This window comes from Vigna unguiculata, chromosome 2, assembly GCF_037176805.1.
Source record: "Vigna unguiculata cultivar grain cowpea cultivar isolate G323 ecotype 2 chromosome 2, ASM3717680v1, whole genome shotgun sequence".
Taxonomy (NCBI): domain Eukaryota; kingdom Viridiplantae; phylum Streptophyta; class Magnoliopsida; order Fabales; family Fabaceae; genus Vigna; species Vigna unguiculata.
Genome location: NC_140793.1, coordinates 14,354,657 through 14,367,245, shown reverse-complemented (window position 1 = coordinate 14,367,245; position 12,589 = coordinate 14,354,657). Strand labels below are relative to the sequence as shown.

General features: G+C 31.8%; 1 pseudogene; it reads right to left on the bottom strand.

The window, feature by feature from the left end:
* Nucleotides 1-278: 278 nt before the first annotated feature.
* LOC146888344 (uncharacterized) overlaps nucleotides 279-12,589 on the bottom strand; it is a 55,289-nt pseudogene continuing 42,978 nt past the window's right edge.

Here is a 12,589-nt window from a genome sequence, read left to right as displayed (position 1 = left end):
TTTTCATCTTGGCTGCTATATCTATCAACACCCAAAAGAATCATGCTTTTTTGGTAGGGCATTGAGATACTATGTGACCTCTACCAAGACATTTGAAACATTTGATTTCAATTGTGCGAGTGTGTGATGAAACATTTGAAACATTTGTCTTTACCTTTTCCTAGATTCCTAGGTGGCTATTCCTTTTTCTCTTCTTTCTTAAAATCCTTCTTAACATAAGAGTTAGTTTGAGCTTGATTTCTTTTTGAAAAAGATTTTCTCAAATTTTGTTGTTTTACCTAAATGCATATTTGCACTAAATCATTCAAATCTTGGTAAGGTAGAAGCTCAACACTATATCTTATATCAAGGTTTAAGACACTTAAGAATCTAGAAATGGTAATCGAATCTTCCTCAATTATTCCCGCCCTCATCATAAGTAACTCCATTTTCTGTCTATATTCTTCCACAGACATATTTCTTTGTTTGAGTCTTTGGAGCTTGTTCATTTGCTCTCTATTGTAGTAAGAGGGAATGTGTCTCCTCCTAAGGGCTGACTTAAGATCATTCCAATATTCAATTGAAGGTCTATTACTTCTTAGCCTCTCTTGGACTATAGAAGTCCACCAATACATAGCATACCCTTGAAAGCTTAGGGTAGCTAGAGGCACTTTCCTTTCTTCACTAACTTGATGGCAAGCAAAGAGTTGCTCAACCTTCATCTCCCAATCCAAATAAGCTTCAACATCATCCTTGCCTTGAAAGTGAGGGAAGTCTACTTTAACTTCTCTAGGAGTAGGGTCTTTTCTTTGCCTCCTAATGTGGGAAGGTTGATGATAATATTCTCCTAATCTTAATCCTTCCTCTTCCCCATATATTGAAGCTCCACTTCTAGACCCTTTGCTAGAATTACTCCTACTTTTTAGCTTATTTTGGATTTTGTCATCTCTTTTCTATAAAGCTTTGATTTTTTCCTCCAAGAGAGGAATTTGGCCATCTCTTTCCAATTGATCTTTCACCTTGTAAATTGCCTCTTGTTGTCTTCATAGTTCATGTGATTTGAGTTGTTGAGAAACATGTTTTAAACTATGAATTGAATCCTCATAATCACTTGCACTATGTAGGGAGGGTTAACTAGCCATGATTACTAAAAGCTAACTAAGAAATTCTAAAGAAGAAGTGAATAGCAAACTTATTGAATTATCTTCCAAGAAAGAGAGGTGAATCACTTGGATTGCTTACTTACCAAGTCTTTCCGTGCCAAAGTAATTCAAAGAATGTTGCACAAAACTTCTAAAATAGAATTAGACACACACTAACAATTAAGCAACAAAAACAAAAAAGATTTGGAGTCTAACTATGTGGCCTACTTTGGTGAGGCTTGATGTTGCAAGACACACTCACGGTCTACAAGCGCTTTTACTATTTAAGAAGGTTCTAATTAAGAGATGATGGAACACCTAAGGCTCCCTCAAGACACTTAATTAGTCCAAAGAGATACAAGAAAGAAAACTTGAACAAATACAACTCAATTGAATACAATCACAAATTTGCGCAAACTTTAAAAGTCTTTAAGTGTTTCACTCAACTGTTTTCTTTCTTCTTTTGTCTCACTCAAGTGTTTGCTTTGAATTTTCTCCTTTGTGAACTTCACTTGTAGCTTGGAGTTCAACTTTGGTTTCCACCTCCTACGATGCTACCTTGAGTATTTGGTTACCTCCAAAGAAATCTTCCACCAAGAATGTAACACCAAACCAAAGAAGCCAATAAGGAAAAACAAGAAATGCTTAAATGAAAGACGAGCTAAACTCAAGTGGAATATAAATGAAACATACTCAAAGATTTAACAAAAAAAAACAAACTAGAAATAAGGCAAAGAAACAAGTTAAGCACTCAAATGAATTACCGAAATAATGACACTAGAATGGATTAAAAACAACCAAAAACAAGCTAGAAATCTGCACAGAATTTGAATTTTTAGCCACTGTCAGTCCAAAAACGTGAAATTCAGCCTCTACTTCAGCAATTTATCATTTTTTCATTTCTCAACATTTTTTATTTATTTTTGTTTGGTTTTTTTCGTCCATGTTGTTAGAAAATGATTACTCAAATAATACTAATAATAATAAAAATATGAAATAATATAATAATAATTATTAAATTAATAATAATACTAAGACGAATATATAAAACAAAGAATATTAATCATAGATCAACAATTATAATAATAATAATAATAATAATAAATAAAAGATAAAAAGTAAGGAGTAGAAATATCCTAGGTTGAGGCACACATAGCGCTATCCTTAGAGAGAAAACGCCCCTACTGCATAGGGCTAAACAAATATATGAATACACAATCATATGCGTTTCTCTCCCAAGATACAACAACTCGTCAGATCGATCGAGTGCAACGAAGGATCTCCGAACCTTATGAACATCATTGTCTTAAAGATAATATAGAGAAGAAAGAATAACATTTCAGAGTAAAACTCTAGATTTTGTTGTCTCTGTTATTGTTTTGTTGTTGTCTTTCCCCATGCACCTAGGTGGTATTTATAGGTAGAAAAGGGAGACAAAGAAGTAAATAGTAATAAGAATATAGCCGTTAGTCATTAAAAATATCAACCCATAAATTAAAGGTCTATAAAAACATGAGTAACAGTAGAATTTTTATTTTAATTATTTATTTTTTAAATTATAATAAAATATTTCTAACAATCCCCCATATAATTTAAAAAATAAAATAAAACAAATATATTATCTTTTAAAACAAAATATTGTAGTTCAGTGTATGGAACCTTCCGGGTCTGACCCTTACACCTAGTGCTTATAAACTTCCACCCGAGAAAATGCAGAGACTTGATTGTCTTGAACTACATCCCCTGTGGTTGGGTTTTAGTAAATAACACATACAATATCGGTGTTCATTGTAGGTTCTAATTAGTGGGTGCACGTTACGACCTTGTGCATGTATCTTGTTTCATGAGTGTCACTTAGAGACTTGCCCATGTCTCACAATGGCGGCCCCACCATCACACTCACTAGGTAAACCCTCAAAGGGTGGTTTGTGACACACACCCCTACAATAATTGTCATTGAGTTTATTAAGAGGTATTTTATAAAATAAGCATAATAATGCACATACCTCAACCTTATTATTCCCACAATTTATAGTACACCTTGCTATAGGAATGCGACATAAAATTTAATCAAATTGTTTGGTGTACTTTAGTCAACAAAAACTTCGTTGTTACCTATTGAACTCCATTCCATGGGATTGCCATTCATGTGGAGATGGGTGTCCATTGTTGCAACTAATTTATGCGCTATAGTCTCATTCCCCTCGACGACTTAAATACTTGTTGATGATGCATCAACCCTTTGATAAGCAAATCTGCAATATTTCTTTCCGACCTGACAAAGTCAAGAGAGACAGTACCATGAGTAATTTAGTTTCTATTATATTTGTCTCTCATTCTCATATGTCAATTTCATTGACATTTTTACTAAGAACTTTAAATATAACAATTTGATTGTCAAGATGCTTTGAACAAATGGAATCATTTATGTTTGCATAGTAGATCATGATAGAACAACAACAAATTTTTAACATATTTCCATGATCATACACCTTCATCCAAGGTTAAAACATAACCATAACCATTAGGTGATTTTGCATCACCAAAATCAATATCCAATTTACATTAAAAATATCATTCAATAATCTCAAGAAATTGATCAGAATAAATAACCAAAGATTTTTTTCTCATTACGAGGTATATTAACCTTTACAAGACACCCCTACACTTTGAAATATTTTTAATGTGGTTCTTTTTTTTTTTCATAACTCATAAAAAGTTTTATCACAACCTTTTGTGTTCAAAATATGGTAAGCTGAACTTGTAGAATAACATTTACCATATCAAAGCATTTTTCTTTCTTTCTTTCTTTCACTGCACCATTATATTAACACCATACACTATATAAAGATGTTACTTAATGAGTAATACCATGAGTTTCACACAAAAACACTCATTTATAAAGATATGTATCATCACTTCTCTATTTAATTAATTTTGCACCTCAAAATTTTATAATTTGAATGGTCTCTAACCAAAATTTCTCAACTTCTCAACAATTATAATAATAGCATGTCATAAATCACAACTTAACATTTTGTAATAATGAAAGAAAACTTATAAATATTTTATTACAAGATAAAGCTACTTAACTCAAACAAATCATCACAAATATAACATTTACCAACCAAAACACATGTCTAGAAATAATAATCTTATTGCACTTTGAAACCACTTCATAACCTTGTTGAGCACAAGAAAGTTCTAATTTCATAAACATGAAAAAATCTTTTTTTTTTTAAATAAATATTGGAAGACAAGTTTAATTTTTACTTGACCATCCCTTCAATTTATCATACGAAGAATTTTTATTTTTATCATCACACACATCATCATAAGCATAATTTCAATTAATTCATTTTAATTTCATGTCATAAACAATAATTTTGAATTCATAAATATGATAATTTATTATCAGTCATTTTTTTTTCATATAAATATCAAACTATTTTTTTTTCTTTGCAAATGCAAAGTTTAGTTCAATTGTTTTTTATAACACAATAGTAGTTTTATTATGACAAATTATTTTATAATTATGTTCATACAAACACTTAAAATATATACATGATATAGAACATCTTTATCAATGGTAAGAATAGACAATATTAAATTATAAATTAATATAACAACATAAGCATGAGCTATAAACATCACACAAAAAAAAATATTCAATGAGCATGAATTTATTTATCCATAATTTCATTTATTGTTACCAATAGAAATAACGATAACTTAGTTTTCTCTCTAAGAATGTTAGAAAATGATTACTCAAATAAAACTATAAATAATAAAAATATGAAATAATATAATAATAATTATTAAATCAATAATAATACTAAGACAAATATATAAAACAAAGAATATTAATCAGAGATCAACAATTATAATAATAATAATAAATAAAAGATAAAAAGTAAGGAGTAGAAATATCCTGGGTTGAGACACGCATAGCGTTATCCTTAGAGAGAAAACGCCCCCACTGCACAGGGCTAAACAAATATATCAATACATAATCATATGTGTTTCTTATCATATGCGTTTCTCTCCCAAGATACAACAACTCGTCAGATCGATCGAGTGCAACGAAGGATCTCCGAACCTTATGAACATCATTGTCTTAAAGATAATATAGAGAAGAAAGAATAACATTTCAGAGTAAGACTCTAGAGTTTGTTGTCTCTGTTATTGTTTTGTTGTTGTCTTTCTCCATGCACCTAGGTGGTATTTATAGGTAGAAAAGGGAGACAAAGAAGTAAATAGTAATAAGAATATAACTGTTAGTCATTAAAAACATTAACCCATAAATTAAAGGTCTATAAAAACATGAGTACCAGTAGATTTTTTATTTTAATTATTTATTTTTTAAATTATAATAAAATATTTCTAACACATGTTTTAGCTAAAAGTGGCAAAAATCAGATCTAGATTTGAAATGGCCAATGTTTTGTGATAAAACAAATATAGAAAGTGTGCAGATAGATAGAAATTGAAACAACAGTAAAATGCAACAAAATAATGCTTCAAACTCAAGTGATAATAATGATTCTAGTGTACTTCTTTTGCCACTTTCTTTTGATCTTTTCATTTGATTATTTTTGGCACTTGCTTGTACTCTTTTTGTCCTCTTTTTCGTTTTTTTATAGCTCTTACAGCAGCTAGTTTCCACCACAAATAAGAATCACCACCACACTATGCTTGATCATTTGCATTTTAATAGAAACAAAAGAGAAGGAAACTTAAAGGAATCAAAAGAAGATTATGAAACTCAAGGAAACACAATGGAAATTAACTCTAAAGAACTTGCCAAGAACTAATTAACAAGTATGAACTCAAATGCGAAAATTAAAAGCACACAAAACACACTAGAAACAAAAATGAAACTTAGGTGATTAAGCAAGCACAAGGAAAATTCCCACTGGACATTAAGATAACAAAGATTATCTAGATGTGAAGGTTCATTTCCAAGGCTCCAAGGGAGAAGAGAAGGTGTATTTATGAACCAAAAACAATAGCAAAACAACAGCAAAAATAGATTGTAAACACACAAAATAGAAAGCTAAACAAAGGTATTTAAGATATAATTGAACTACACATTACTGTAGACAAAACATATGGATGAGAAAATTAAAATGATTGAAATAGATGAAATAGAAAATGAACATGACTCAAACGAAAATGTAAAAGGCACACAAATTCACCATGGTTGAGCTCTTAGGCACAATGGCTGAATGGTTCCAAAAGAACAATGATAAGAACCATATAACCAATAAGGTGAAAAGAAGAAAAATAACAAGACAATCAAAGGAAGTAATGAACAACACATAAATTGAAAGAAAATCCACAAGGAAGATGAACTTATCTCTTGACGTCAAGCTTGATCAACCAAGGCTCTAGATACCACATGATGAGTCCATCTTCAAGAGTAAGGAAGCCAAGGAGAAGCCATGCATAATTGATGAGGCTTCCAATGAGAAGGATTAAGGTGCGAAAGATAGAAGATGAAAGGAGAAGTGATGCGAAAGCGGTGTTTGGAGAAGCTCTCAAGTGAGGTTGGGCCAACACTCAAGGAAGGGGGCTAGAGGAAACGAAGAAGGATAACTCTAGCCTAAGTTGATTCACAAAAAGAGAGGAGTCTAAAGTCATCTCAACAGAGTTTCTCTACTATATTCATGAATGAAAATACAAGGGTCCTAAGCTCTCTATTTATAGTAGAAAAGGACTGCCAACTAGTCCAGAAAAATGGAGGGAAAAAGAATCTAGAATGTGGTATTTGGAGCCAAAAAGAGAGCTGTGGTGATGAAGGATTATCTTGTTCCTTTTTAAGATTATTGAATATGGTGTGAGTTGATTAAGAAAGCTAAGTGAAATCCCCACTGGACATTAAGATAGCAAGCTATCTAGATGTGAAGGTTCCTTTCACAAAACTCAAGAGAAGAAGATAATGGATTGATTCAAAACAAAAAGGAAATGGAAAGCACATAAACCATAGAAAACCAAGAACAATTAAAGGAAGAAGAAAACATAAAATGGAAAGGAAAGAAATGGTAAAAATGTGAGAAGCACGCCACTACAAGGCTAGGCTAGAAGCCATGGCAACCTTGAAGATGAGTGGATGTGTGCCGCCACTTGCTATGCAAGATAAGGCTTAAAAGTTTCACTCCCAAGGGAGGAAACTCTCACAAATGGTTGAGACACAAGAGTGTTTTTACTTCAAAATGTTCAACCCTTTTACATGTCTAGGAGCACCCCTTATATAGAAGAGTTTAGGGGCCTCTAAGCAAATAAAAGATACTTAAGGATGTCTCTACAAAAACCTAACCCTAGCTTCTAGAAACTAGGTCAAATAAGGTTACAAAAATGAGAGACAAAAGACCTAACTATGGTGTGTGCAAGGCTAATTTCGTTCTAGCACAAAAGGAGACAAAGAATGTGTCTCATATGTCTCCAAAAAGTGGCCAAAGTGTGCTAAAAACAAAGAAGACCAAAGGTACATAGGTACACTTGCTTCATGCCTTTTACTTTATGCTTTATGCCTTTGCTTTACTCTCTCTTCCACATCATTTATGCTCCCCAATCACCATGCGCCACCTAGCATTGCTTTCTTACTCCTAATTAACCTACAAAGCAAATAAACATAGATTAGCATGTTGGCTTAAGTCAAGTCAACTATAGTCAATAAGTCAAACCTAGTCAAAGGTCAACAAGTCAACTAAAGTTGATTCAACTAAGTCAACTTTGGGAATCAAAAATAATAAACACAAATGAAAAGGGATGAAGGATTAGTGAACTTCCTTTCTAAACATGCTTAGTCTTCTTAAGCATGTGCCTTCATCCTTGGTTGGGGTCAATCCTTCATCATGTGGCAAGTGTGACTTGCCACCTAAGCAAGTCACAAGGAATTTGCTTCTAGGCGCATAGGAGAAGCTCGGTGACCAAGCTTTGAGCAAGAAGGATCTAGATCTTCTTGAAATGCGCTCTCCCTCTTGTTGGGCCAATTTCAAGCCCAACTGTTCTTTGGTCCAATTCTGTTCAAGGCCCAATACATGGCCTAAACCAAACCCTATTCTACAAAGCCCAAAATACAAGGCCCAAAAATAAACCCTATTCTAATATTTACAAATAAAGAGTCCTAGGCTAGGTCTTCACATCTTCCTTGGCCCATGTAAAGTTCATCTTGGGCCTTGTATGTGCATTGGAGGCCCATTCCTCTTGTATCCTCCTAGCCATTGCTCTTGTTGTAGGTCCCTTGGTTAGAGACATCTCATCAGCAATGGTATCAGATGAGATTTCATTTGTTAGCTGATTTACTTTGCTTTCTTCTTCATTTGCAGAGTGTAGATCCTAAAAAAGATTTCCAATTACAATAAGATTACAAATAAAGAAACATATATGATAAGAAGTCAAAAAATAAAAATAAGATCTTACCAAAGACTTAACTTCAACATCAGTAAAGCTTTGAATGACTTTTTCATCTATGCACACTTCTTTAACTCTGAATAATTGTTCAAATTTTCTATTATAATCATTCTTGCACTCAACTTTGAACAAATAGGTCTTATCAATTAGGACACCCTGCACCAACAGTTTCATAAATCACATAATAAAATCATATTGAAACTGAAAAAAAAAACTAAAAAAATTAGGAAAAGTAGGAAAATAATTGGAGTTTATAGTATGAGGAGGATACCTCTTTGTCTTGAAGAACAATTTCCATGGAAAATGGAGTTTTTCCTTTTGTGTAATCTTCAACAAACCATAACCTTACCACTCTTGCAACGATATTACAACTTTCCTTCTCCGAGTTGAGTTCTTGTAATGAGTGGGTGTGTTTTTAGAAAACAGACATGGTGTAAGGAATGAGGAAAATTAGACAATAATGAAAGAAGGAAGGTCTAGAGACATGTATTTGTCAAGAACAAAAAACACATAAGAATGCTTTGATTTTAATTTTAATTTTAAATTAATTTTAAATTTAAATTGGAAGATCATACATTAAAAATAAGACCATACACATGCACTGGTTTTGGTTTCACAAATTTAATAAAAATTGGGAAAAGCGATTGTTAAACATATGAATAGCACAGAAGAAAGCAAAAGTACTTTTTTGACAAGAGCAAAGATATTTACTAAAACCATACACATATTGTGGTTTACATATGAAGAAACCAAAAGCTCTATCTCACATGGCTCAATGTTGTGCAAGAAGAGGAAAAATGGCAGAGAGCAGAAGAAAAAGACAACCTACAACAAGTTTAATTGTTGCAAAAGGTTGAAAAATAATCGAAAAAAGGAAATAAAGATATGATTTCAAATAAAGATGTCATTTGAACATTTGAAAAAAAAGGAAATTATGAAAAGAACATAAAGAAGAAAAAGGAAAGAACTCACCTAATGGAAATAGTAACATAAATGTTGTAACGTAGATGAAAAAGAAAATAAAGATCTGGTTTCAAATAAATATCTGGTTTGAACTTTTGAAGAAAAGGAAAGTGTGAAGAGAATAGAAAGAATAAAAAGGAAAGAATTGACTTGATGTTATCTTGTACATTTTTTAACATTTTAGCTAACTGAGGATTCCAACTGTTTGCATATCAAAAGAGAAAAATAAGATATAAGAAAACCTACATAAAATAAAATAAACATAAGGTTAAAAATCGTGGAAAGGTACGTCATTTTATAATTTAAAAAAAAATATAAATAAGAAAATCATTTCGAAAAACATCACGTCAAGAAATAATTAATTACAAAATAATTATTTAAATTTAATAAACATATTATATTTCTAACATAAATGATAGAGATAGTACAAAGATAATACCTATTAAGATTGTATATAGTAAATGTATGTTGATTTTTATCGTTATAGAAAAAGTTATACCAAAAGATATAAGATATATGAAGAAGTGATATTTACTATTATTGACATATGATATTTACTATTATTGAACAATGTAAGTGCAGTCCAAAGGCAAATGATACCATGGACATATTTTGTCTAATTCAATCTAAAACAAATACATATTATTAATTCTCATATCCAATCCCATCGAGAACTTTTGTTCTTGCTTTGAGCTTCTGAAGCATGAGAATGAGCATAGCAGCTGGCCATCTTTTTTGAATAAAATTGCTTCCTTTTTTCTGGACTTCCAACACTGGCTAAGACAACATTGCCACCTTGGGTTGAAATCAACAAATCTGACTATGTCTGGTAAAAAAAAAATCAGAATTGAGTAAACCACCAAAATAACATATATAAAAAATATATCTGGATTTAAATGCATAACCTGGATTTAAGTGTAGTAGCTTTGAACAAATATCAAGACAATTTTAATCCAATACTGAAAGATGTTTATTTTTATTTTTCTTACCAATCGAATTGCCAAATGTTTCCTCTCTTCATTAGAAGTCAACTTTGTAATGAAGGGAAAGTAATAGCAACTATATAAACTCCATAACAATGTAATCAGTGTTTAATGTATAACAACAATCGAGCATAGCATTAAACAATTAATTTGTTATCAAAGGATCAAGCCTTTCTTTCATCTAAAACAATTGTGATTTTAGACACAATCAAGGGAAAGTAATAATAGCAACAATCTAAACTCCATAACAATGCAAGACATGTTTAATCAAAACATGTAAATAACAGAACGTTGTACTGCAATATGATTTACAGTAAAACATAACCTTGATACTCTAAAAAGAAACAACAGAGAGTAAATGTAAGATTTATATGCTAAATTGTTGGCACAAGAAAGCTTGAAGCAAAGAATTCATAAAGTCATGTGCATGAAGATCTTAAGTGTTTGATAAAGTTTGATGAAGATTGATGAAGATCCACTTGAAGATTTAGTTTTAGTGTGTTAAATCTGAAAAATAACATGTTAAATGTAATGGTTTAGTGTTATACAATGTTGGTAGGCTATATGACATAGGTTAGATGTCTTGTGTGCCTTAGTGTGTCTCTTTTAATCTATTAAAATGGGTTTTAACAAGTTAAAAGGCTTGTTGTATATAGTTTCTGGTATGAATGCATTCAGTCAGTTAAATTATTTTTCAATCGACTGATTTCACTTAAGTCAGGTGAAATCAACTGACTGTACGGAAAATTCAATTGACTGATTTCACTTAAACCAAAACTATATAAGTTGTGTTTTAACGAGCAGAAGTGCGAATCTGAGTTTTTCTGAACCAAATTGTGTCATTCATCTCTAGGCAGTGTTCTTTCTCTACAATACACAGCTGAAAGTTGTGGTTTGAAGATCTTTGTTGATCTTGGTTGATTTTGGAGGCATTTTGGCTTGTGAGTAGCTTGAAGAACACATGTATGGTGTGCTAGGGACAACCACCATCAGGTTTGGATGTTCTTGTGCCTCTAGATGGTTTGTCTGATGTGATTTCAGGTCTGCAAGTGTGATTCTTGTAGGTTGTGGTTATAGATTTTTGTGTGAGTCAAAAATCTTGTGTGTTTTGTGTTCAAAAGTGTAATCTTGGTTTCTGATTTGTAAAACTTTTGAATATAGTGGAAACCAGGCTCAGGTTGTCCTGGTAAATTGGATGTAGCTCTATGATTGAGTGAACCGGTATAAAAATAGTTGTGCAATCTTCTTTCCCTCATCTTTCTCTCTTTGAAACTCTTTAAAAATTCAAGAAAACCAAGCAATTTGATCCTTAATGTGATTTAATGTGTTCTTGTGTAATCCGAGGCTTTATACTTGTTATAAATACTGATTGGAAGATGTCTTATATGTAAAAGATTATTGTTTGAGTTGAATTCGCAAATTCTGCATTCTGCATAATTCTCCAGTATTTTAGCCGACTGAATTGCATTTTTAATCGACTGTTTCATAGCATCAAGAACAATTTAGTTTGTTGTTTTATATTTTAATTGACTGAAAGTGTACTGGTCTGCTGCATTTACATCCAAACTTTCCAGTCCATTAGATTCAATTTAAAAGAGGTTTAAGCTGTCGAAAAAGTTTTATAAAGCCAATTCAACCCCCTCCCTTCTTGGCTAAACTCACCATTTCAAAACTAACAATTGGTATCTAGAGCAAGGTTCTTGAAAGGTATTCAAGTTTGATAAAAAATCTTTTGAAATGGCTAAAAGTAAACTCCATTTTGCTGAAGGTGCCTCTATTCATAGACCACCTATGTTTTGTGGCCTAAACTATCAGTTTTGGAAAATCAGGATGCAAATTTTCATTGTATCTATAGACAAGGGAATTTGGGATGCAATAGTTAATGGACCATATACTCCTAAATGTGTTATTGATAATAAGAAGGTAGACAAGCCTTGGAGTGAATGGAATGATGAAGAAAGGAGAAGAGCTCAATATGATTGCAATGCTAAGAACATCATCACTTCATCTTTGAGTATAGATGAATTTTTTAGGGTCTCCCAATGTTTGAATGCAAAGGAACAAGTGAAGTGAAGAGAGCAAGGAAGTATGCCTTGATTCAAGAGT